Source organism: Oxyura jamaicensis, chromosome 6 (assembly GCF_011077185.1).
Source record: "Oxyura jamaicensis isolate SHBP4307 breed ruddy duck chromosome 6, BPBGC_Ojam_1.0, whole genome shotgun sequence".
NCBI classification, from domain to species: Eukaryota; Metazoa; Chordata; class Aves; order Anseriformes; family Anatidae; genus Oxyura; species Oxyura jamaicensis.
In genome coordinates, this window is record NC_048898.1 from 7,483,242 (window position 1) to 7,509,932 (window position 26,691).

The window sequence follows — 26,691 nt, forward strand, 5'->3', positions numbered from 1 at the left end:
GTAAGTAGTGAGTGAAAGCCACATTTCCTAAGGGGACGCTCAGTGATCTGAAATACGATTTGTAGGACCAGAGCCAGCAAAGGGCTTAGGTATCTAAAAGCTAGAGACTTACAGGTTTAGTTTTCGAGCACTTGGCCTTCAGAGGAGAGGCCACTTCCTGGGAAGGGCTTTCTGTGAGAGCTGGGTGCCCCAAAATGTGCTTCTGCGGGCCAATGCCAAGCCGCGCATGCATCAGCTTGCTGAGAACTGAGAGCTTGCAGATCACCAGTAGGATTCTTGGGAGGGGGCAGTGGGCATTAGTGAAACACAGTCCCTTTCCAGGGGTTTGGTGCCTGCTTTTTGCTGATTGTAGTGAAAATTGGTCACTTCTTGGTCTCTCCTTTCCCAGCTGGGTGCTCTGAATATATATATATTGTATATCCTGGGCCTTCTCTCATGTAGATTACAAAATACCATGTTCATTGCATCCACAGGAAGTAGACCTGCCCTCTTTCCCCAAAACTTGCTGACCCAGGTATGCATGCAGTGTGTCTCCATCTCTACAGCCTTCCCAGCCTATACCCTGCAGCTTAACGTGAGCCTACCGAGAGATGTGGGTTTACAAGCCCTCAGCCAGGGTAGGGAATTGATCCAGGGTCTCCTTTTGCCAAAAGAAGTGCGTTGGTGTCTGTAGAACCTAGACTTAGCTCCTGCTGGCCTTCTTGCCCTCCACTCAGGCTGTTATAATCACATGTTCAGTCTGAGTCTAGATTTTTAGGATTAGTAAGTAACTCTTACAGCAATGTTCAGTCATTAAGGGCTATCACAGCGTGGTGGTTTGAATTGCCAACTTCTGGAAGGCAGCTTGCAAATAGGAATATTCTTGGAATCTAAGGTGAGAACTGGCTTTCCACCAGATTGTGTCAAATACACATCAGCACACATTTGTTGCAAGCGAACACCTTCACCAAATCACATTTGTAGCAACCATATGCCAAAATGTATTCAGTCTGAAATGCTTTTGCCTGGCTTTCCAGGCAAAAACTTGTCAAACTATTAGGGATGTTTGAGCCCCATTTAAGGGATGGACAAAATCAAGTCCTTATGGCTGGGAGCCAAAAAAGACAGCTGTGATTTATCCATCTTGCTTTTCCTGGATCATCTCTTCATTGCCTCTCCTAAAAAACACCATCTGGGGCTTTAGATGGCTTCAGGTCACCAGACACAGGTGAGGGAACTGCTTGCAGCTCAACGCTTTCAGGTCACCACACTTATCAAGCTGGATGAGGCCTGGGGTGCTTGCTGCCTTCCTTCACGTTCTCCCAGAGACTCTGAAAGTTCCCTTCTCAATTACAACTCTAGCCTGGAGAAGAAATAGTGACTGCTGACTTCATGGCAGTAGTAATTTCATGATTTCGTTCTAGGTGATCGGTGGCCAGCTGGGGAGAGGATAAATCAACTGCTTTTTCCCTTGTATTTTGAGTAAAGGGTCCTCTGATCACCTGCTGGATTAGGTTAATGATCCAAGCTGTAGCACTCCTGAAATGGCAATTCATCCTGCAGCTACTCAGGTGCTTTTAATGGCTGAATGGAAAAGGATACGAACAGTTGCTGTTGTTGTTTTTTAACAAAGCAGAGAGGGAATGCAACCTTTAGAAAGCAGCTTGTTGTGATAGAAATGTTTTCTTGTGCATAGCAAGCCCCTGAGACAGGATTGCAAAAACTGTAAGAAGGTGTAAATAAATGCACCCTCAGCATGCATTTATGCCACTCCCCCACCCCAGAAAAATGGTGAATTTTTGTGCTCTTTTTCCATTCAGTCTAAATTCTGAGTTTTGTTTTGATTCTGCATTTTTCAATTATGAAGCAGGAGAGGTTACTCTGGGTTGCTGTTTGGACAGCAAGACACAGTGTACACCACAGAGCAGGCTGTCCTGCGTGCGGGAGAGGGATGTACAGGAAGGCCACATTGTAGTGTTAAATGTAGGGGAAGGAGCAACAATTCCACCTGAGGCATATTCAGTGCAGATATTCACAGCCCTATTCTTATACTAGGAGATGGGGCTTGCCATTAAATTAGATCAATACTTGGCTTCTTTCATGATGTACTATTACACTGCTGAAAAGATCTTTTCTGTGATCCGTAATTAGCCTTGCTGCTGTTCCAATACTAATCCCTGCTGAATATCAGCCAGGTGACAGACAAAGCTGGGAGCTGAGCACGCGGAGTTGGAAGCAGCGGTGGGCTGCTGCCGAGTTTGTCCCAAGTTCTAATGAGTCTTCTTTGTATCAAATCAAGGTTGTAGAGCTGTATGTGAGGAAGCAATTATTAATATTTAATTTCAACAAAAAATCACAAATTCAGTTGCTTCAGATTTTATTTCATTTTGGGGTAGATGCGAAAAGGTACACTGAAAAATGAAGGGGGAGGAGGCAGCTGTGAAGGAGCAGTCAGTAGCTCTCCAGGTTGGGCATCTCATTTGGCGTGGGTGGGGGACAGCACTCCTGTAGGTTGTCTTCCTCATACTGTGCTGGAGCTGGGAACAAGGGCTGCTGGGAGTCACGGTGAATCTTCCATTTTTTTTCCTCTTTTCATGGCTAAACTACTTTTTTTTTTTCTTTCCCAGTAAAAGCAGGTGCTCCAGGGTTGTACAGCTTTTGTCTTTTTTTTTTTGCTACTTCTTCCAGGCATGTGAGCTACTATTTTTTCTCTTGTTTGGGAAGGAAACTGTCAAGGCCAGTCACTGTGTATGTTCCATGCAAGTTCTTTTTTTAATGTGTAAAGTACAAGGTTTCAAACTCATCCTGTTTATTCATAATAACTTCATAAGTGGCTTGTTTGGATCTATCGAGGCAGTTATTAGTAATTAAATATTGATGCCTAACAGCATATTGAGCTTCTGGAAGTATAAGGGAGCTAGATGTGGTCTGCAGCATCTTATCTCAAATATTACTGAAACATTGAGTGCACAATTACCATCTTATTAGTTTAATAATGTTGAAAGAACAGTTTAGGCATTTAATTGGTATCAAACAAGATGTGATTGCATGTTGATTAGATATCAATTACAACAAAGTACAACTGACATTTGATAAGCATGGTAACTGATAGCTTGCTTGCTTTTGTTATGTCAATTAAATGGCTAAGCATCTCCTGGAAGGAATTACCAATCATTAGAAAATTACTGATGGTTGGCAGCTTATCAAGGGATCTGTAAACAATGGGGGCTTCTGGCTGTTTGGGAAACTTAGGCATTTTCTCACAAAACGGATCTGTTTTCAGCATAGAAACTTTGGATAACCAAGCATTCAGCTTAACAAGAATTCTGCTTTCCCTCACAAGCAAATAAATGCGATGAAATAGAAGTGTAAGTATTATGTACTGATTTGAGTTAAGCATAGTAAAGCCGGATAATTCACAGGACCCTCTTACCCACCAGCAGACGTCCTACCTGGCTGTTCTTCCTTGTCATTATTTCATCTATGTACATCCCTATGCATATCTGCCAACACATTGATTTCATTTTTTCCATCTAAGTTAAGATTTCTATCTTTGTTAAATGAACTGGTATGTTAACGGTGTACCAACGAAGGACTTGGATGAGATGGAGAATGTCTTTTACAGTATGTGCAGTGTGTTATTTTCCCACGTGCTCAGTGGAACAAGGAGTTTGTTTCATTCTTGAAACCACTCAAGTGGATGTTGTAACAGTGATGAGAGCTTAATACAAAAAAGTAAATCAATGAGCACTAGGAAGGGGAACTTCTGAGAGAGTGAGAGATCTATGTGCATGTGCCTTGGTGAGGTTTCCCATTGTCTGGTATAAATGGAAATGCTTCAGGAGTTATGTTTCAGCCCAAGGCTTCATTGAACCAGTTAGTTTTTTCAGGCTGGCTGTAGGGCAGAAAGCTCAGGGATGCGTGTCCCTAGAAAATTAAGAGGCGGAAGAGACCATAGTGTGCATCTCTGTTTTGTTTACATATGCATACATTGCTTTCCTATTTTGCATGAAACTCCAAAGGGAAGGGCTGTTTGGAAATATTCTGTTGTTGCCAGCTTTCATGTTAGCTTCTCCTGCCCCTGCCCCCCCCCCCCTCCCAATGCCATCATGCTCCCTGGGGCAAGGGAGTCACAGTGCTTGGCTTTTTGGCCTCTGTATCTACAGTACAGAATACACGTGGCTTACAGTAGCACTTCAGAGATAAGCCATGAGGAACCAAGGAAGCGTTTCTGTCAAGTGATGGGCAAGGGTGTTTGTCTGACTGCACGGTTTGAGTGTAGGAGCAGCTATGCAAAGCTATCTTTCAAAATGCCCCCTCTTATTAACTTCTCAAGCTCCTGTAGGTTGTCCTATGGCATATTTGCTCAGGCAGCCAATTCATCTTGCATATAGGAAGGAGAACAGCTGTGTGTTCTGCATTTTGTGTTTTTTTCTTCCTTTGTGGAATGTAATTGTATTTATTGATTATTTGAAATGTTGAATTCATCGCAATGCGAGGCTTGTCAGTGAAATGCTGTAAATGTCAACAAGTGTTGCTATCATAATGTAATGTCAGAATTAACTTAAAATAGCTCTATTACATGCAAATGAAATGTTTCTTTGGGAAATGTTCCACTCTGTGTCAGCTTCATTACCTAAACTGCCTTTGATTACGTTAATGTGTAACGTATCTCCCTAATTCAGGTACCTTAAATGAGCGCTATAAAATCATTACCATTTTCAGCAAAGAGAAGATAGATGATAATGTGCTGCAACCTGTACAACATAGCAGGTAGTTTTCAGTTACTGTTTGCATAGCTGGGTTATTGCCATTTGCTTAAAATAATCTTGCTAGACAGAGGAATAGTCCCACAGCTGGGAGCGTGGTGTGAACTCTAGTTTTGAGTAAGACCAGAGGTTTTTAAAGAAATTGTCCCTAAAATTTTTATCAAAGCTTAGCTAAGAGTTGTTCGTTATGTGTAAACTATTCCAAGCTCTGCTGAAGCCAGTAGCAATATTAATTATAATATTGAACAGAGAGGTTGTTCTTCTTATGTGTTTCAGTCACTTAAATACTTAATCTTCTAGCTCTTCTGTGCAGAATATAGCTTCCTGGTGAGAGAGATTTTACGTGGAACATCAAAAAAAATAAAGAATAAAATTAATGCACTCAGGCAGGAATTCTTTGACTTGATTTTTTCATCAAAGATGTTTGCATGGAGTCTAGGCTCAGCCAGTGCATCTCTGTCTGCAGTGAAATGCTGTGTGAAATCATGTTGATTCATCAGCGTCTCACTTTAGAAGTAGTAAAAACAACAAAAATCAGTGTTTCCAGACTGGTGTTTTGGTTTCCTTGGCTGTGATTTGAATGTTTTGTCTATACTTCTCTGGTCTGTGTCAATGCATATGAAAATCAAAATAAGACTTTCTGATTTTGTGGGAAGAATGTTTGGAGTAGTCAAAACTGAATGAAGCAAATCCTCCCCACCTGCAGTTTATCTTCAAAATGTTTAAGATTTTGTCCTGTGTGACATGAAGCAAGAGGTCTGAGAAAGAAAACTTCAGTTGCTCACCTGCTGCTTTCTGCACAGCTTCAGCTGTGCTCTTCTGACATGTGCCTTTTTGCACTGAGTGCTCTGCATTACGTGAACGTATTTAAAGTGAATAAATAATTGCTGTTAATTTTACAGCTAATAGAGTGGTGTGACTCACACACTGTACAGTGTGTTGCTTCTGTAAGCTCGTTGCATTGCAGTGGATAAGAAATTGTGCAGACCTCCCACAGACCAGATCTTCACATCCGTCTCTCTCACAGCTGGTTTCTCAAGTACTTCAAAGATATCACTGACTTGAGAGCCAGGAGTCATCCAAAGGAGAGTCAGGATGTCACATCCTTTTGCTGACTCTTCATTGCTACAGGGAAAATCTCCCTCTCAAAGTTTGGGGAGCAGTTCTGTTTGTAGCAAACAGATTTTTTCAGTTAATTAGCTTGTTCTTTGCTATTTCTGTAGTTTGGAGCAACTATCTCAGGCTTTGAATTGTTAGGGTATCTTCCCTGTCTGTCAGGGGATCTAAGCTCTGCTTGTGGCTAAGTAGGATTTGCTCGGGAGGGAAGAAGGCTGCATCCCCTTGTGAGGTGCTGGGCGTAATCCAAAGAGGGTGTAATCTCCAGCTGAAAAAATGGTGTGAATAGGTGAAATTAGAATCACACTTGGAGCAAGTCTGTAGCTGCCACAGTCATAGCCCTAGAGGAAGGAACAGAAGGTGAGGTGACAGAAGCAAGTGCCATTTCTAATAGCCTCGGTGCCTACAAGATGAGACAGCCGTACGGTGCAGCACTTGTTAACGTGCTTTTCCTTTCTGCTTCAGATGAAGACGAGGAGAACAAGCAGAGGGATTTTAAGAGCTTTGTGCTTTGTCATTCTTCCCAACCTGTCACATCCCGATCCACCACAGAACAGCCCTTTTCCCTTTATGTTAACAAACAGATGAAAGAACTGGATGCTGTTGGGATGCTGGCTAACCTGTTGTTTCAGTTTTTCTGCAGCCCTCTCTTTCCCTGGGAACTTGTACAGAAATGCAGTTTGCCAGTAGGTTTATTTTTGTTTTCAGTTAAGGTTTGCCTTTTCCTTGTAACACATGATACGTGTCAAATAACAATGTGGTTCTCAAAGTAAAACTGAGCACCTTTAGGGGGAAAGAGCAATACGTCCTTCCTTGCATAGCACAACTGCTGGTCACTTTGCTCTGTCAGAAGTTACTTCAAACAAAACTTGCACTCCCCACATTGCCAAACTTCTTGCTGTTTCGCGTTACTGAAGTCATTGGAATTAGCTAGCTAAGATGTTGTTTAATACAGAAGGCTTATATTCTGATTATTATGTAAGAAGAATCTCTTCAATAAAATGTAATTCTATTCCCTTTTCCAAGAGCAGCAGGCCAGGTCTAATCTTTCCTCGTCCTGCACCTCCTGTAGCACGCGTTCCTGCACAGGAGCAAATGGCTGTACACAAAGAGAGCACAGGAAAGGCTTGCTGTCTGAAAAGCATATTTGAATAATGAGTGTTCCTCTTGTTTTCTTTATCAGTTGTCTCAAACCCAGTAAACAGCAGTCTTTCTAAATAAGTTTGCCCTTGGGCTCAGAGTAAGGATGATGAATTGCATAAAGGATATCTTTTCAGTTTTAAGTATTTGAAGATAAGCTGCTGAAGGTATTAATAAATTAAAGAGTAGGTTCCTGAAAACAAACCAGCAAAAAATAGACAATCTTCCTTAACAACAAATAACTTGGGGACAGAAGATCAGCTTGCTGTTCTTCACCACGCTGTGTTTTAGTTCACTGATTGCAGATCCTCGCATTGAGCTTGTCATCTGAGAGCCTCCAGCAGAGCTGTAACCACCCTCATCTGCTGCTTGTGCTCCCACGTATTTTCCCTGTGAAGTGCATACACTGCAAGGGTTGCTCGAGAGAAACTGAGACCTCAACTTACAGAACACCTACAGAAATTGTGGTAGGAACATCCCCTAAAACAGAGTTCCAGTACCTTTTTTCTCCAAGTAGTACCACTGGATCAGGTTTTAAGAAGTCTTTTCCTGGTGAGCAAGGAGTAATCTAATTGCTGCACTTAACTGGCTTGACTGTGCACGTTGTGACATAGGGGACCCAGCAGAAACACCCTGTGATTTTGATGGGAAAGGAGAAAGCTGGTGCACGTTCAGATCTGGTCTTTATATGGAGTATGGTCATTCCTGAGGGAGAAGTTTATGTGACGTAAAGCTGCCTTTGAGGTAGAATCCAAACCTGAACGTGTAGTGCCTGCAGGGTGCTTTTGCTGACTGCTCACTAACATGTTCAGTTTTCAGAAAACATGTATGTCTTTTGGTGTGGTCCTATCAGATGTGTGATTCCAACAGTCTTTGCCTTGCTGATGCTAACAGCAGAACACCTTCTGACTACCTTGGATCATGACCTGCCACCAGCTTATTCTGCATCTTACAAACACTAGATGGCATTTAAGATTTTGTTTTGCTGGAAACGCGTTCAATGTCTACGATTTTTTTCTCTGTGGGGCCTTCAGGAAAAATGTGGTTCCCCACTTCCATGCCTATTTTGCTAATAGAAATCAGATTCCACATGCCAGATGGTTATTTACTGGATTTATCCAGAAAGAGGATAAACCATTAAGACATGTATTTTTAATATTTCTTCAAGATTAGTTTTGATGAAGTGGAAGTCTAGATAAAGATGAAGGATCTCTGCAGAATTACACCACCTGATAATCCTTGGTACACCATGAGGAGTTTGCAGATGCAGTTGTCCCACAAGTGTGTTTAAGAGTAGAATTACAGATATCTCCCATCATGGGTTGGGTCAAGCAACGCACAAAACTGCAGAGCTTGTGTTCTCCTCACCCTAATTCCCAGCATCTCTGTGGCTGTGATAGCTATTTGTACAAGCAGATATTATTAATAATACAACACAAATAACAGAGGGAGAAAATGTTGAAGGCTGAAGGTTCAGCCTTCTGCAAGACCACAGTCAGGGCTGTCGTGCAGGTAAGGGCCATGCTGTTGGCTTACAGGAGCTCTGTCCTAGCCCCGTGTCTTGTCTCTGTGCCTGCAGCCAGCCTGGTTTCCATCTGGCTGTGAGCTGTGGTGCTGCTGAGGTGCTGGACAGCCTCACTCGCTTGGCTGTTTACTTGTGTCAGTTCAGGTCTTTATTTCTTCTCAAGGGGCTCTGAAAGTGTTCAAATGCAGAGATGCCCCTCAAGTCATTCACAGACCTGTGCGTGTCAGGCTGCAGTATACCAGGCTATAATTAATCCCTAAACTTCACTAAAAGGGGAGTATGCTTCTGAGTGGTTAATACATGCAAGAAGCCAGACTGAATTACAGCCTAGAACCTCAGTCTTCCATCAGTGTGTTTGTGCTTAAATAAATGACTCTCTCTATATGTAGCTTGCATAATTATTTACCAACTCAGTGAAAGCTGCTGTGACTTTTGTTAAGTTGGACTTGACATTTACAGATAGAAATTTGCTTCTGACATAGCAAGGAGATTACAGTGTTTGTGTGACACAGGAAGAAAAAGATTACACTAATCTTGTTTTGCGGTCTTATGCAGGAGGAGAAAGGTTGTAGCATGCTGCCATAGGAACATGGAAACGACGGAGAAATTATCTGCAACGTTTTCAGTAATGACCTGGCGTACGTTATGTTGTTGCAGCCAAGCCTCTTGTAAGGCAGTGGGTAGGCACAGTTCTCAAAAGGAAGGAGAATTATCACTTATTTGTGTGTGTAGAAAGTAGCAGTTTGGGTAAAATCAGGCATTCCAGTGGCGTGAAGGAAAAGGCCTGGCTGACTAACAGAAACGCACATTTTCAATGAACTGACAAAGGCAGCTTATTACTTGAATGTGTGCATTCCTTGTTTTTTCCCCCCTTAAAGAAGCCAGTCAGGAAATGGGGGCACATTAGCATTAGAAATGCTGTTGGCAAGGAAGGAAAGGGGTCCAGGATGATTTATTTTTAACATTTGTTTTTAATGAAAAGCTCTAAATACACACTTTTCTTTTCTCAGTATTTAATGTTATTTTACTGGTGGCCTCAAATAAAGAGTGCAAGGTCTTTGATCAAAGGATCAGAGGCGGGTGCCTGGTTTCAGAGAAGGAAGCACACTTTTCCATGGAAAGCTCTGCTCTGAGAGCAAGGCTGGTCGGGAATCGCCCGGCCCTTCTCTTGCAGCTGCAGTGATCACTCCAGCCGAAGCTGGGCTGATCCTCCCAGTCTGCAGGGCTGTTGCCCTCCCGTGCCTGCAGTTCCCTCTCCGGAGGAAAGCTCCCTTTCCCTCTGCTCAGGCTCAACAGTAAGGCAGGGATGCCCAGAGCCAGAGGGTGGCAGGCAAAGCCCTCTTGTCCTGTGTGCCTAACAGGGAAACAGTTATTTCGAAGATGACTTACTAAAGGGCATGGATTTTCCCTGCATCAAGTCTAGAGGCTTGGGGGGTGTTTCCTTTCCTCTCTCCCATCTGGAGAGACCCTTGCAAGCTTTTCTTGTGAAGTTCAATGAAGCATCAGGAGTCCCAGCCTGATCCCAGCAGCAGCAAGCCAGCTCTGACGCTGCAGCTGCGTGGAGGTCTGGTGCCAGCTTGGTCCTGCATGCGTAGTCCTGTCCTGCTGCTGTTAGAGCACACCCTTGTTCCCTGTGGGGCAGGGAGAGATTTGGTTTGGTGGTAGTCACTTGTGAGACCTGTTCTTAGGAGGCTGGAGGATGACAGTGTGTTACTGCAACGTGTTTACTGGTGTCTGGTCCTTCAGCCACCAAGCAACGTGGATGTCCCTGCCTCTTTTTGGAGCTGGACAGGGACTAGTATATGTGAAAACACCCTGGGGGTACAGCTCTGGGTTTCTCAGATTAACAGTGTAAAACTTTAGAGACTTTGGGCTAGGTGGCTAATCTAATACTGCTCAGGTTTTTTTGTTGTTTGTTTTTTCCTCCTGGTATCTATTTAAAAAATAGCAAAATTAGTTGGTATAGGAGAGAAGCTGGAAATAAGAGTCGTAGTGAGAAGGCCAGAGACTGTCAACAGGAATGAATAACAGACTCTGTAACAACTGGTGGAAACAAATTGTGAATATTAAAGAATCCTGTTACCTTGGTAATTTAGCAACAGTGAACTGCAGTGCAGACACAGAAATAAAAGTAGCTTTTAAACATAACAGGACCAGTCAAATCTCAAGCAAGGGAAACCTGCCCAGCATACCCCAGGGGAGTCTTATGATCTCTGCTAAGAAAACAGTTGATAAAAATCCTGGATAGCACAACTCTAGGACTGATGGGATGCATGTGAAGGCTCCCTCTTGTAGCTACAATGCCATCTCTGCTGCCAATCTTGCAAAAAATGTTACATGCTTAGAGCTGCTGGGTGGGTATGTGGTGGTTGACTTTAGCCTGTGGTGGGTTTCCCCTTCTGTTCAAGTGAGGATGAGGACCTTTAAATCTCTGGGTGCCATGTTTGCTCTTGGGTCCATTTGTAGGTATTTATTAGGTCTTTTCCATTACAGAATGAAGATACCATCCTTTTTTTTTCTTCATTTTCTACATTATTTCTTCTCATCCTCCTTACTAGCTTTGCAGCAAAGGTAAATTAATCTTTTGCTCTCTAGTGAAGACCTAGTTAGTCCAGACACTTCAGTGAGAGCCTTGAGATTATCCTGGAACTGAACACTTCCTCAGAGAAATCTTTCATGCCTCAGAAAATTGCAGGTCACTTCTGTTCGGTAAACTAGTCTGTATTACACTGATTCTTACCCAGTAAAAATGCTACTAGCAGAGATGCCAGGATTTTGTTTTCTCTGTTCTGCTTTTGTCATGTTGTGCTCTGCTTCTAGCAAGAGTAAATGAAATTGGTGACAGCCATTCAAGTAGCTGAAGCAATAGTAATTCTTACTAGAATATAGGGATGTTTTGTGGAAGCTTCACTAGGGGATGTAAGTTTGACTTTTTTTTTCCTTGAAGGATGTTTATCTACAGATTTTTAAGAGTTTCTGAGACCAGTTCTTCCTCTTGCTTCCAGTTCTTACAATCTGTTTCAGGACAAATGCCAGATTGCAGAGGACTCAGGGCTGCAGTTCCTAAATATCACTGCAAAGTCACAGCAAATATCTGGACAGGCACTACTGAGACTAGTGGCTGTTTCTCAAGCCAGAAATTTCAAACTTTTCTTGGAGTGTAGTGGACAAATTAATTTAATTTATTTGAAAGACAGGTTGTTTTTACAAAACATCCTAAAATACACGCTTAAACCTTTCTTCTGTTTCACATAGCAGACATTTCCATGATGGAAATGTTTTAATCAAGTCCCTGTAGAAAGAATATTTCCTCTACTAAAGGGGATGGAAAGATCAATGTCCCATTTCCATTCTTACAGCCACGAGACACTGAGTTGATTAAAATTGCCTTGTACACCTTGCTAAGGCTGGAGAAAAACAGTATCTGCTTTTAATTTGTAGATGCCAGAGGCTGCGTCATCTGTGATGGACAAAGGATGGCCTTGGAAACTCTGAATTTTGCAATTTGCATCATTGCATTAGTTTGCTTTTGCCCTTCAAAATCCCGGGAAGAACAAGAAAAAAGATGCCCTGAAGACACCAGTTAAGAGTCACAAAACATCATCTATAATTTAAGTCATTATCAGGCATCTCCATTATGCTGTAATTATTTATTGATTTTTATATAGTATGACCATTATGCACAGCACTCACTGAACTGATATGGTAGTCAGCAAATTTAAAAATCCTCTTATCTAACCTATTTTCATCAGCAAAACCAATTGTATAATAACAATGAGATTCCAAATTGTTATAAATGAAAATAAAGGGGAAGAGAGAGCAGAAATAATCAGTAGAATATGTTTTTGTTTTTCCCCTGCACCCTGAAAAACATGTGTGAGCCAAGCCCTACTGAAAAGTCTCCATAATATTCCTGTTTCTGTACAATTGCTCTAATTTCCCAATAGCCCCACTAATCTTATATCCTATCTCACAGAATGCCCATTGCACAGATGCATCAGAGGACAATTCACAATCTGTATAATGGAGATAACCAGTTCACAGCAGCTTTTCTTCTTGTTCACAGGCAGCTAGCACTGAGAACTGGCAATTTTTAGTCCCAGGGGCTGACTGTGAAGTACAGGCTGGAGAAAGGGACAAGAACTCATTTACCTACTAGTCTGTGGGCTGTCGCTGGCTGAGTAGCATTTATCCGCTGTTTGAGCTTTACCTCCAAGATTGTTACCAATTCATGATTTCATATTCCATTTCTGCCTTGACACCTACCGTGCCTTCAAAAACAAATGGAAAAAAAAAAAAAACAACAGAGATGTGAAAAGTTGGCACTTTCAAAAATAAGTAATGGCACATAGGGCAGCAACGTTGACATTTTTAATTTTATTTTTAGGTGGTTTTAGTGCAACCATTTTCCTCTACTGGATAGGAGATTCTGCAGTACTTCATGCATACAAACCTGCAGAAGAATTTTATGGATTGTTAAAGTAGTCTTTGGTTCACTTCAGGAGTCTTAGGTTAGTAAGAAAATGTGGATTTGGTAGATAAAATATTGGGAAAGTCATGAAATAGCATTGAGTGTTTATGCAAAATAAGAACTGTTAATGAAGTTGACCAAATCCCAGTGACTGGACAGGGCAAGAATCTTCCTGTGTGCGATTTCAGCAGCCCCTGCTCAAGTCTCTTGAAGGACAGCACAGTTTTATGGAAACAAAGCTTGCTCTGTCTTGTCTCTCTTTCAGTGTTCTTTAATCCAAGACACAGACTTAAGGAATTTGCACATGTTGAACTTGTGGGCTTGTTTTGCTTTCTCTTCAGGGTGATAGTGCTGAAGGTATGCTGGTGCTCTCTGAGGAGCTTGTGCAGCCTGCGCCTGGCTGCGTGCCTTTCAGTGCGCCCGTCAAACGCAGACTTCTGAGGCCTCTCTTCCTGCTTGTGGGCAGGTCATCTGGGGACCTGGGAAGCCTCAAAATAGAAGTAGAGAAATAAAGTGCTGCCAGGGCAGAGGTTAAAGCCCCTCTTCTTTCCTTCTACCCTATATATAGGGCAAATATGTGTTTCTTTACATTCTCTGAAAACTTGAATTCTCTCCTAGGCAAATGTTACAGCAGTAGCCTTGTGGGCTTTTACCTCCAGAAGCTGTCACCGAAGACAAATCTCCTGGCTATGAAAGAGAGAGCACATGATCAGCTGTCCAGTGTCCTTGGGGAATGACAAATATTTTTTGCTGAGGTGGAGAGGAGGAGGACAGGGATTGCCAGAATGCACATTTTTATGGTAACTGAAGTAATGAACTCAAATGAAAGGAATAAAATAGAGGTTTAGAGTGGAAGTGCCATTTCAGTTTTAACTACAGTGTTGCTACTGCAAAGCTATAAATTAGAACAAGGTAGTTAAGTTGGAAGAAATAAAGCAAGAAAGGCAGAGTCCTTGGTAATAGGAAACTCAGAGGAGCCCAACCTCCAATAATTGAAGTACATCCCACACTAGAGTTGTCTTACCTCCGCTCTCAGCTGGTAATTAACAAAGTTGGATGAAAGATCTAAGGAACAACTTGCACAGGAGGGGGTGCACTTTCCCAGCCCAGCAGGGAGCTTTTATTTCTACTAACATTTAAATGCCTGTTTCCCTAAACTTGGACTGGAGATTTGTAGCTAATTCCTCTAAGCATGTTTTTCTGAGAGTGATACCTTAAATCTATAGGTCACCATGTGGTCTTCTCTCCAGTAAACATATCTCATCTCCATTTATTATGTGTTTTTTAACCTTAAGCTGCTCCAGACCTATTCTCAACCTGGAGACCCATAGTTGTTGAGACCCTGAAATTCTGCCATCTTTCTCTGCCCCAGGCAGTGAGAAGTCTGTGGAACTCATTGGCCTAATCAGTCTCATAATATTTACTTCGCTATATTGTGGGTAGGTAGAGGAAGAATTTAGATTCAAGAATTCATGGAAGGCTGAGGATCTAGGCACAGAGATTGAGGAAAAACAGCAGAAACTGTCCAAATACAACCCCCACCCCCAAAAAAGGCTCCAGAGACTGGAAAATAAATATGAGTTGGTTGGTATTTTACTAATGGTTTTCATGTAAATGATAAATTATACACCCCCATCCCAAACAGACAGAGGCTCCATTTCTTTTGATTTAATACTGCAATAGGTGGAACTACTAGAGATGCAAATACAACCTCACTGACTTCTTGCTGTTCTCTAGCTCGTTTCCATTGCTTTGTTATCAGTGCTCGGAAGTGCCCAGTCCGGTCAAGAGGACTCCTGCAAATGTTACAGAGAAGCTGAGTTAAGGAGCTGTTAAATCTTGGGAAGTAATGCACATCATTGGTTTGGAGCTGGATCTGCTCTGTAACTGGAGCAGATCTGGAGCAGAGCTGGATCTGCTTTTAATAACATGGTGTTTTCTCAGGGAACTGCCTTTCATCTCAAAGCCCTGATGGATTTCAATTGCTTTGGAGGCTATAGGCCAGATTTCCAGCTTGTGCATGTTCATGTAAGTCTCTCAAATGGAAGAGCTATGCCAATTTATACTTGGTGAGAATGTGTTCCTGTATAACAAAGCACCGGCTGTATATTAACTTACAACCCACTTTTGGCTACTATGCAATGCAGGGAGAAAGGAAGTGGAACAAACTACAGTAGCCAATATTATTTGAGTCTTTGCAATGCTGTAGTAAAATTTGGTGAGCTGAACTTGGTCAACTGCTGTCTGCTTTGTCAGGAGCTGACAAAGTATACCAGGTGCATACAAAGATGAATGGCTAACAGACCTGCTTCTTTCTTGTGGCAAAATAGGAATAATTCTCTAGTTCTAATGCTACAAATAACGAAAGCATGCTTTGCTCAAGGTCAAGTCATTCCTGTCACAGAAAGCTAAGTGTCTTGTAAGTGGATGCAATTGTAGAATCGATTTAAAATAACTTCATATAACCACTTTCTGAAAAATGCTGTCACTTTGCAGACAGAGGTCTTTCTGAGGGAGTAATGAGGGGACTCTGTTCTGGCTCGAATTTGTCATCTGCTGCTGCAGATTAATTCATCCAGGATGTCTCCGAATGACTGGTAGCCACCTGATGGTACAGCACTCATTTTGCTTGTTAGGGAGGGTAGCAACCCTATTACTAATCAGAAAACCATGCATCAGTTCTCAGCACAGCTTGATCTCTATTTACTTTTCAAGTACCTACATGGAGTGTGTAAAGAAGCATTTGTGACTCTCTGGGTTAGCAGAATTTTCCTCTTTCTTGGCTGCAGCCTGGTGTAGTGCCCCTGCTTAGGAGCTCTGTCCAGGTAAGGCCCGGGCTTTATGAATCTGGGCTACTTGATTTTTTTTTTTATTTTTTTTTTTGTTAGAGCTGTTTGGCTTTATCCTGCAACACATCACAATAGAGCGGTACACAAAGAAATATTTCTTGTATTGAAAGGGAATTTTTCTGAGACAGAATTTCTGTTCCCAAATTTGAGTAGGATGGATGGTTCCTTCTTAAAAATGCTTAGAGATTGTAGGTATTAATAACTTTCATATCTCTCTGCAAATATGGCATCCGCTCCATGGCAACATCTTCCACTCAGTTAGCAAAGAACCCAACAAATACCCCTCTATTTTGTCATCCCAATGTACTTACCTGCAGCAGAGAGACTTCTAAGAAGCCCCATGATCTGCCAGCAGTGGGGCACGGCTCTCCTCCCACTGTGAGGGCCAGTGGGATTGCAGCCCAGGGTGCAAAGGCTGCAGTAAATCCCTAGTCACAGGATGGCACTCGCCAGTCTCCGTGTGGAGAGGAGCAACGTAGGGGCCTCTGCACAGGGCCTTGTAGATGGGTCTCATTCATAAAAATATTTTGACTCTCTACTGTGTAGAGGTATTGTTTGTTTTGACAGAATATCAATGCTATAGTGGCAGCCTTTATCAAGCTGTTTGTGCCAGGCTGTCTGGCACCTGCCCATCACATTACCACAATTTCTTCTGCTACAAGACCCATCCAATTTAATCTTTACATTCATTCTTGCACAGTGAAGAGAGAATAGCTTCTTTTATCTGAATTCAACAAATTCAGACACAAAACATCTCTTTCCAAGGGCATCTGAGGTGTTGGTTCTTTTCTGTGGAGCCTCATCTGTTACGGCATGAAGGAGCAGATTTACACAGATAACCCACATGTATAGGTTAGGGTCACTGTTAGAAGCAAGAAACTATCCCTTTTGAAACTATCCCTTTTAAATGGAAGGTACCTCTGCACATTTCTGGTCCCCTCATCTCTTCTTGTACAGTTATTTCCTTTTAATTTAGAGGCTACTTTCAAGTTATTCCCATCAAATTTTCCCCAAGCCATTCTCAGCTTTAGGAAAGCCAGCAGCTACCTTTCTTCCCGTGCTTACAGCATTTCAGTGAAAAGCTTCTTCCCTTGGGCTGTGATGTTCTCTGGAGAAGCCCTACTTAAAATGCTTATCCCCCACATTTGGAACTGGCCCTAAATCTTTCTGTGGATCTAACCCCCATGATTCTGTAAGGATCTGGCTTTGTAGCTGCTGATTCTACCATGTATCCTTTCCTTTAAGTGATCTCTGCTGTTTTTCTTCTGAGTTCTCAATATTAGTCAGAAGAGGAAAGAAATAATTACAGCTTGCTGAAAAGTTGCTGAAAATCTACTGTAACTACTTTATTTTTTTAAGGGTGAACAATCTAACTGCTCTTGTAATGATGTTGCTTCTGTGTTTTTTATGAATCAGAACATCTTAGAGGTCCAAGTAGAGTTATAGAAGTAGCTGCTTTCCATGGTTGTGTTACTACACCACTGGGACATTGCTTACAAACCCAACCATTGCTCCATTTAACTTTTCTGTCCCTACAGGACAGGGGCAGGCTGATTCAAAGTGTGCTGGGTGTAAGCAAATGGAGTGTTGATGGGAGCTTTTGGGGAGCAGCTCTTGTGCCAGTTAGCCAGGTGTAACACTGCTTGGTTTGTGCAGGGGAAGGCCATTCAATGCAACTCAGCTTTTTTCTTCTTTTCCTGATGGACTCTTCTTTGAAAAGCCAGGTCGGCCGTATGCTGTGCTTAACTGCAAAGCCTAGCTGGCTTGTGTGGCTCTTCTTGTTTCACGTTTGTTTTCCTATTTAAATCTTATTTGTGAGACGATACTGAGCCATGGCTTAGGCAAAGCAGTTAAATGACCTCTGTGCTTATTGCCATGCCAGCATATCACTAATGTGTGGGGCGACCACATCTGGTCACTGTCAGGCCCTCTCCATTGACCTTTCCAGCTGTCATGTTTCTATCAGGTGAATAAAAGTGCAGGAAAAGAGGAGTTTAAACTAAGCTTCAAGAAGCACAGCAGAAGGAAAAAATCCACAAGTGTTCAGGTGTCTGAGGCACTCAATGTTTGAAGTTCTGCTTTGTGTTTATTTTAAATAGTGACATTAGTTAGTGTACGTGAGGAAACTTGTATACTTCTCTTTACGTTTTGGATTAAATTGTGTTTTATTGCTTTTTGTTACTTCAGAGAGTTAACAGGATGAATGTGTATTTTAAAGAGCTAAAGAGCCAAGATATTTCATTAGGCAGATGAATATTTTTCTTTGAGTTGCAAGTCAATAATTTAATGTCTTAGCAAGAATTAATTTATGAGTGGACAGACCTATAAAATCAGTCAGTCTAAGTGCAGGTGACAGCTGTCCTATCTTATATGTTCATTATGAGCTGGCTGACTCATGACCAAAAATGCTGCCGTTTCACTTGGGACAGTGTTTTGTAGTCAAGAATATCTTACAGTGAAATGGATTTAAAATACAGCTTTCTGTGCCTTAGTCTGGGAAATAGTTGTTTCATGACTGCCTGGTACTGCCAGTTCCTTCAAACACCCAGGGGCTGGGCCATGCTTTTCTTTAATTTAACCTGTGGTGATCAAAAATGCATCCACCTCCTTTTAATAAACTATTTTCTATTTTCCTTTTCGTTGTTTTCCTCCAAAATCCTTCTGCTTCGTAGTTTTATTTTTAGTGAAGGACTCAAAAAGAATTGAGTAATAAGCATGTAGCTACACTGCTACAGCCTGGGTATTCTACTTAGCATTCAGACATAAACTGGGGCCTTTTGCATAAGCACGTGGGTAAGGTCTGGACTGTATAATGGAGATGACTGAAACTACATAACTCTCATTCAGTCTTATAAGCAAACTAATTTTTATGTAGCGTTTTATTTAAAGACCAAAATCAGTTTTGAGAATTTTCCAAATGCTGTCTTGAAAATGTCCCTGTTTTCCCATCAGCTGTAGCCAATTAAAAAAAAGAACTTGCCTGGTCCTGGTCCTAAACTATATGTAAATAGTACACAAATGCATCTCTCTATGAATGCATGTATCATATATCTGTACTGCTTTATTACATTATCAAGCTCCAGTCTTTGTTGCTACTGAAAATGTGTAGGACAGCACTTTGGATTATTTTGTCCCAGATGTCTTAGCCTGTGATTCTCCAAATTGCATTTTGCTAGTAATTTCTGCTCATGTTTCTAATCCCTCTAATCTGGAGATTTCATTACCATTCTCTTTACTGTCTTACTGATCATTATTGAAAGTATTATATAGGACTAGCAATGATATCTCCAGACCTCATACACTTGTTATTTAATCTTATCTTTTACTCCGTAGAGTAGACCTCATCTCTAACCTGGTTAGAATTAATTAAGAATAAACATATGCAGCACAGTTTCGAATCTCTAAAAGTCATATCTTAAACCTGCTGAGGGCATATGTCTACTAATTTTGTTATTTTGTCAATAAAACTAGTAATGCAGTCAAATCAGTCTCAAGGGAGCTGCCCATTCATAAGCTCATTCTCATATCTCTTCTTGTCTTCTGGAACTTTATAGGTGTGGGTTCAGCTGATTCACGAACGTTTGTATCAGTTCGGGGCAGTCTGTTCAAATTAAAAAAAGTGAACCTATGCCTCAATTTTCTAATAAGAGTTTTGATCTCAAATTGTTATATATTCTAAAGCTAAACTGCTATCGTTAACTGTGCCAGTGCATAAAAAACCACGGTGGGTTTCCCTGTAGTGTGCAGATTGTAGATACAATATGAAAAAACATTTCAACATTGGGTGGCTTTACTTTGGACTGGAAAGCATTAGAATTGCTCAAAGACCACATTAATTAGGATGATAATTTTATTGCTGTTTTCCAGGCAGGGGAAAATGTTCTTTTGAGGTCTTGGTTTTCCAATCAGATCACATAGTGTTAGTGGGGAATTTTGTCTTCAAAACTTGATGTCTTTAGTTGCATTGGATCAGTCAGAGATCTAAAAGCAGCTAGTAAGGACAGGCAAAAATTACTGTTTTCTTTGTTAGGGGTGTTCCATTCCAGTTAATCACTTCTGAGGCCCATTCCCCTTCTCATCATCACGGGCATCCTTTACATGGGTGTGTGAGAGAAGATCTCAGTGTTTTGCAGAAACAGGGACGTTTCCCACATTTAACAGCCAAAGAAGTGGTAAGACACCTATAAATGGTTCATAAGAATGCTTAAGAACATACAGCAGATGTATCCTTCTTTAGGATTTGACCAAAGTAGGTATGAGGTAGAAATCCTTAAGAACTGTCCACAGTGCCTTCTCTGGCCTTTTCCTCTAGATGAGCTGGTGGCTAAGAAAGGCTATGGGCTAGGTACAGAATGGGAGGAAAGTCCTAACCCAGTCTGTTGCTTCTCTTTGCAAACTTCAGCTAAAGTCTCATCGGGTTTGCAGTTATCTTAAAACATTTTTTTCTCCTTTGCTTTTCATGGACCGTGTTCATTTTAACATCTTTAGAGACTTCAGTTATTTCCATTAGTAAACTTGGAGAAGAGGTGAACTTTTTTTTTTGAATAATGTGTTATCTCACTTAAAATTGAGATGATAAAGAGGTGCTTTTGGTTCATACCTTTGCAAACTGGTTTAACTAGAGCTTATTAGTGTTAATTAGAGAGAAAATAAGGTTTCATTAAAGCTAGCAGTGATCATAATATGCAGTTAGTTACTGACCTTTTGGTGTAGTGGTAATTTCAGAAGAGAAGAGGTAAATTTTTAAAGAGCTCCTGATACCCTACAATACAGTTTTGTTTCAGGCTCTGCATCTGCCTGGCTTTTGTTAACACAATCAAAATGGTATACTTGAATAAGGAATTCCGTTTCCGTAGCTGATGCTATAGCATACCCGTATTCTTAAATTCCTCTGGGTGGGAAGGAATGACAATGCATACTCGCATTGTTTTAGATGCACTGTGCAAGCTTTTTTTTTTTTTTTTTACCTTCTCTTTCATGACATTATGAGGTAACTTTATTCAGGTTTCTCTTACAATTATCACAGCTTTTTAAGTATAGATATATTGATGTTCTTAAAGCTGCAAAAACTGTGGCAAAAGATTAGTGTATGCCTAACTGATGTTAGGAACGATATTTTACTGAGCCCAAGGGAAATGCTTTTAAGTAACTATCCTCTTTTTTTTTTTTTTTTCCTCCCCCTCAGTTTCTGTGGGAAGAAATCCACGTATGTAAGAGTCAACTAGAGACTGACTTCAGCTCAAACAAGGTACTTCTTTGCCTTATGTGAATTAAAGCCATAGGAGAAATCTATTTTCAAAAACAAATATTTAGTTTTTGATATGCTACTAAATCTGTTTGGAAATAAGTTTACATCTTATTTTCTTTTGCTGTTCTAAGTGAACTCATTGAGACTTTTGTTTATTTTAAAATATTGGTATTACAAAGATGTCTGAATATGAGGTAAGCATTCTACCAATGAACACACAAATACAGATTGCAAATGTTTCTGAAATGCTTGGGAATTGACCTGTTCCTACAGAAATCAATGTTCTGTCATATGTGGGATGACAGATGAAATAGCACTTTGTCATTTTGCAATAGTAGAATAAAAATACCAGTCACCATAATCCAAAGGAACCTTAGAGTCACAACCCCATCTGAGAAAATTATATCAATGTATCAATTACTTTAGGTTTATTACTAAAAGCCTTACCTATATGTGCAAATATGACCAGGATAATTTGTTATGATGTGTTTCTTGAGTCTTGCTTTGGCTTACGAAACGAAAAGTACCAACACAGCAGGCAGAGCACCATGTACAGTGATGGTGGCATAAAATGCAATGCTGATGACTTAGAAAAAAAATACAAAATAATCTTTGAAATACGTTCACAGTTTCACTCTTCCTGACTTTGTGGTTATCATTAGAGCTAAAGCTACTTCTACAAATTTTAAGCATGGAATTATTCATTTAGACTTTGGACTCCAACTACACTCACTGTCTTAATTCGGCCCTCCCAATCTTTAAAATTAACTTACTTTTCAATATATGCAAACCTTGAAATGACTAATTAAATAGGCCTGTACCTTTTATAAGTTTGTTTTTTCACCTGTTTTCAAATGGTTCTGACTTGCGTGGATGTTGGTCTCTGGAACTAGAGGTCATGGTTTTTCATGCAGACAAGGGAAAGACTACAATTCAGTGTGAGGGGATATTAAGCCAAGTTTAATTTCATTCTTTGCTCTGTTCAGAGCAAGTACAGTCCTGGCAGTTGTTTAAAAAAAACTGTTATTTTTATGCCTTTTTTTTTTGATATTCCTTTTACAATCTTTTTAAAAATTGTGATGCAAATCTGTAGACAAACTCTGAAGTACCAATCACTGGACTTATTCCTCTTCCATTATTCATCTATTTCATAAGGTATTTTAATGACAAAGCCCCATAAGTCTTCACTGTAAAATAGGATGCTAATATAAATTCTTTTAGGTGTCCCAAAACATCTTGGGAAGCTCCGTCTTTCAGTTACTTTGGCTATGTTTTTATTTCTATTTTTTTTACAGTTTAATGAAAAATGGCTTTTACAAAACATCAATATGCCCACTTTTAATTTTAGTCTTGTTTACTGTTGTCAAGATGTTGACTTCTTAATAGGTATAACGTGTGTATATATTCTCACGGGTATTGATATGGCCCCTGTGATATTAACCAAGTAAATGGAAAATTATCTATAAGAATTTTTTTTTAAAAAAAAGTCTACATAAATAGTTGCAGAAAATATTTTCAGAAGCTAGGAAGGATGGAGCAATTACACAGTAAAATATATATTTATGCCTGTATAGATTGGCAGATTAAGATACTTTAAGAATACAAGAAAATAGAGGCAAACTAAAGGTCCAGCTAGCTTAGCATCCTATTTCTCAAAAGGAAACCAGTATGAGCAGTATTAAATGGGTGTAAGGACTGGGCAAATCTCTAATGGTGGTGTGCAGGGAAAATCACCTGGATTCCATCAATTTGCACAATTGTGACTTAGAATTCAAAAGTTCTCAGTGGATTTTTCATTCCTGAGTTTCCTACCTGGCTGTCTAAAATAGACAATTTAGCAGATAGAAGCTTATCTTAGAGCATGTGCACACTTGGTTATGATGAGATGGGAGTTACGGTTATAATTAGATGAGACTAATCCAGTTCTGTGTATACAATTTACAGTGTTCTTTCCCAAATTTACTTTTAAAAATAGTTAATCCCTGCACATACTTCCCAGTACTTTAGGAATGACAAATGGGCAGATGATGTTGCATGAAAACATTTAACTCTTCAGTCAGAGTTATGCTGTAGTTTCCCTAGACTTTTCTTCATATATGACACCTATTTTCAGATCATTAATGTCATGAATGGATTTTTTGTGCGTGTGTGTGGACTGTGTTCTGTGTTGTTAATTAGAATGAGCCCATACAGCAAGTGGGCTAACTTAACTTCTATGTACAGTTTGAAAGCAGATTTTTAAGCAAATGACTAATTTTTTTGGCATAAAAACTCGGGAACATATGGCCATGTGACTGTGTGTAAAAGCGCTAATTTAGTGTGTAACTTTTCTGACCTTGTCTTAGAATTGAGGTGAGATGTAAGTCAGAGATTTGTAGATACTAAGGCTGTAAGTGACTTCGAAATGACTTGTGATTATCTAGTCTGACCTTTCTAATGAGTGACATAGAATTCACCTCCACCCTGGCTTTTAAATCTAACATCTTATCTTGAATTAGGCTAGATATTGTGTTTAAACTCATCCATTCATGATTTTAGTGTTCAGCTACGTAGAATGCTGTGTATGCTATTAATGCCTCTTTCCATAACACATCCTCTTTATTGTCTGAATATGCCTAGATTCAGGTTCAATTATTTCAGCCTTACCCTGTCTTTGTCTACTACACTGAAGAACTTGCTCTGCCATCAAATTCTTCTCCCCCTGTTGATGCTGTAACTGCCCATTAGGCATACTTGAAGGATAAGAAATTTTCTTGACCTTATTCAGAATCTTACATATGTTTTTAATTCCTGTCTAAATCTACATTTTTTTCCACGTTTCTCTTAAAATCTGGGCACCAAAATCATATGTAGCATACCAGAAAGATGTTCTCTGTGGAAAAGTACAAATGTGAAGCACCTCTTTACACCTCTCTCTGCTTAAATTCCGCTTCAGAGCATGTAGCGCTTTCAAGCTGTCATACTGAGTCTGACGGAGTCTGACTCCATCTCCCATCTTTGAATGACCGTTACCTGCAAATGGATACAAAAATTCTTCTCTTAGCTGCTGCTTCGTTGCTATAGAAAGATAGACACAATTCATTGCCTCTATCAGAAATGTCAAGGCACTGGAAACCTGTACCAACAGTAGAGATTTTTCAAGATTTGCTTTATCTAATTTTTTGGTCACGGATATGACCTTGCCAGACTATTCTGAAGGTGGCGGGGGGAATGAGGGGATAAATAAAGGGAAGGAACTCTGAAGAATGTTGTTAAGGGATGAGTGCTTCATGAAATAGTGATTAACATTTGGCAAAATGATATGGAGATACTGTCTGCACTCTCTCTCTCCATCTGGTTACATCCTCTCAGGGTCAGTGAAAGCTCAGTGTACTGGTGGAATGTGGGACAGCACGAGATGGTGGATTAGTGAATTCAACAGTAAATTTTGTTCTCTACAATCCTGTTCTTTTCAGTTTTAGTGTCAGGTTAAGGATCCCAAAGCAGGGATAAGAAGTGAAGAAATATGCTTTCTACATATTCTGTTCATATGTTAAACCTCATCTCTGCCCTCCTAGTGTTTCTGTACGGGTGTGTATCCCTCTCCTCTGCCACTCACTGTTTGGTCTGATTGCAGTCCTTGACTTCTGTCAGCTCTCAGGGGACAAGGCTCGTTCAAACTCTAACTCTTAGGATTTGCTGCCTTTAAGAACTGTGTTATGCTATAGGGCTGCTGCCCTTTATATATTGAGCCATGTGAACAGCAGGACCTGCATGCCAGTCCGTGGGGTTACTGAGTTATTTTTCTGAATCCTTGTGAGCCCAAAAGCTGCCCTTTCACAGCTGGTTTTCTATTCAGCCTCTCATAGAGCATTTCATTTGTTACCTCAACCATATTTCACCACGTATTGTTCTAGCTTCTGCTCTGATTCTGCTCTGTGACATTGCTCTTCATTTACCTCTCAATATTTTTGTCACCTGTAGTCTTCATGGTAACACCTTTATAAATGGCACTTACCAAGCCATTGGTAAATTTTAAATAGTTGTTTACAAAGCAATCCCTCTAGTATTCACACGTGAAACTCAGTCTCTTGACAATTATTCAACAGTTAAAATTTCATTTTGTGACTATTGTAATTGGCTGGATTTTGATTAATTTACTACCTGTCACATAACTTCTCATATTCTAGTTGGTGGCTGTGTTCAATTAATGTTACAGACTAGCATAAAGCTTATCTTGGATATGGCAGAAAAAATGTAGACTTAAGGCAAGGGCTTCTGAAAACTCTCCATCATGAAGCAGGTGTAAATGCCTGGAATTGTTGTTTAATTTAAATGGCAAGCATAAGAAACTGTAATAAATACAGATTACCCAAATAAATCAAAGTCGGGATGCTTCTGTTGAAGTGCAAATCTGTTGTCATAAAAAATTCTATAAAATTATATAATTTCCATAAGCAGGTTTTCTATTGGATAATGATTTATTCATCTAATGTTTCTCCAGAGATCTTAGCTGGCAGCAGGAGCAGATCTCTTGAATAAAAACAAATCCTTATTGTTTTTAGTTTCTGTGTAGGAAGGTGATATTGTTTCCCAAAGTTGTTAGGAGAACAAATGTTTTCTTTCTATGGTACTTTATTTCAGAGAAGGTTAAATGTTAGGGGCAAGTTCGCCATCCTATGTAATAAAACCAAGCAATTTTACTCTGAAAATCAGGTGATCTCTTCTATGCACAGTCTGCAGTAGTTCAGCCAGGCCTCTGGAATGTCATCAGTCCCCATCACCGCATGTAGCCCTGGCCCAAGGTGGCCCCGTGCCTTGTTAGCAGTTCACTGCCTCTCAGGGTGAGGAGCACTACCCTACAGGGCGAGATGGGCTGTGTCAGCTCTTGTTCCAGTAACATTTTTTTTTTGCCATATGTTCTTCCTACGTCTTCTTGTTGCTTAGTACCTGTCCTTTGTTTTTTGTCCCTATTTTCAGTTTTATGCATGATGTTTTCCCTAGTTTGTGAGGTGCCCAGAACATTGTGCCAGACTTTGGGAGGAAAGACTAATATGCAGTATCTAGAAAAGCTATTTTGTGATGCATATGTCTTATGGGCTTGTGCCAGTTTCCCCTCTCTCAGGAAAAGCCAGCCACTTGGGCTGGCTCCTGGCCTCCTGCTCTCTCCCACCTGCCCCGTTCCTTCTACACAAAGTCATTTTGTACTTTTTGGTAAGGAGAGGGGCTGTCGGACACCCTGAAATCCACAACGCATTCATGTTGTTTTGACCTCAGTCTCTTCAGCTGCGTGGCCCGTGAGCTATTAGCTCTCATGTATTATTTATGTAGTTGTTGCATCTCTCCCACCTGTGAGAGAGGGGCCTTTAAGATGTGTCCAGTTGTTCCTGTAAAACCATCAGCCTGAGTAGGACCTGCTCTTTTCTTTAATTCTACCATTTTCCTCTTCTGCAAAGAAGGACACTGTAGAAAATAAGGGACAGGTAATTGCTTGGGTTTTCTGCTTGAAAATGTTTTTAATACTGAAGCCCCATCATTCTTACGGAGTGACTGAGGAAAGGACTTAAAAGTATGCTGAAATTAAATCACTGTTTGGGGGGGGGGGGGGGGGGGGG

The 26,691-nt window shown here is 40.6% G+C and overlaps 1 long non-coding RNA gene across 1 annotated transcript in view; it reads left to right on the plus strand.

The window, feature by feature from the left end:
* Positions 1 to 21,029: 21,029 nt before the first annotated feature.
* The window catches only part of LOC118169456, a 151,656-nt gene continuing 145,994 nt past the window's right edge, over positions 21,030 to 26,691 (plus strand). Inside the window, exon 1 of the long non-coding RNA XR_004752115.1 lies at positions 21,030 to 21,097. This is a non-coding gene — a long non-coding RNA (uncharacterized LOC118169456). The remainder of the gene's footprint in view (positions 21,098 to 26,691) is intronic.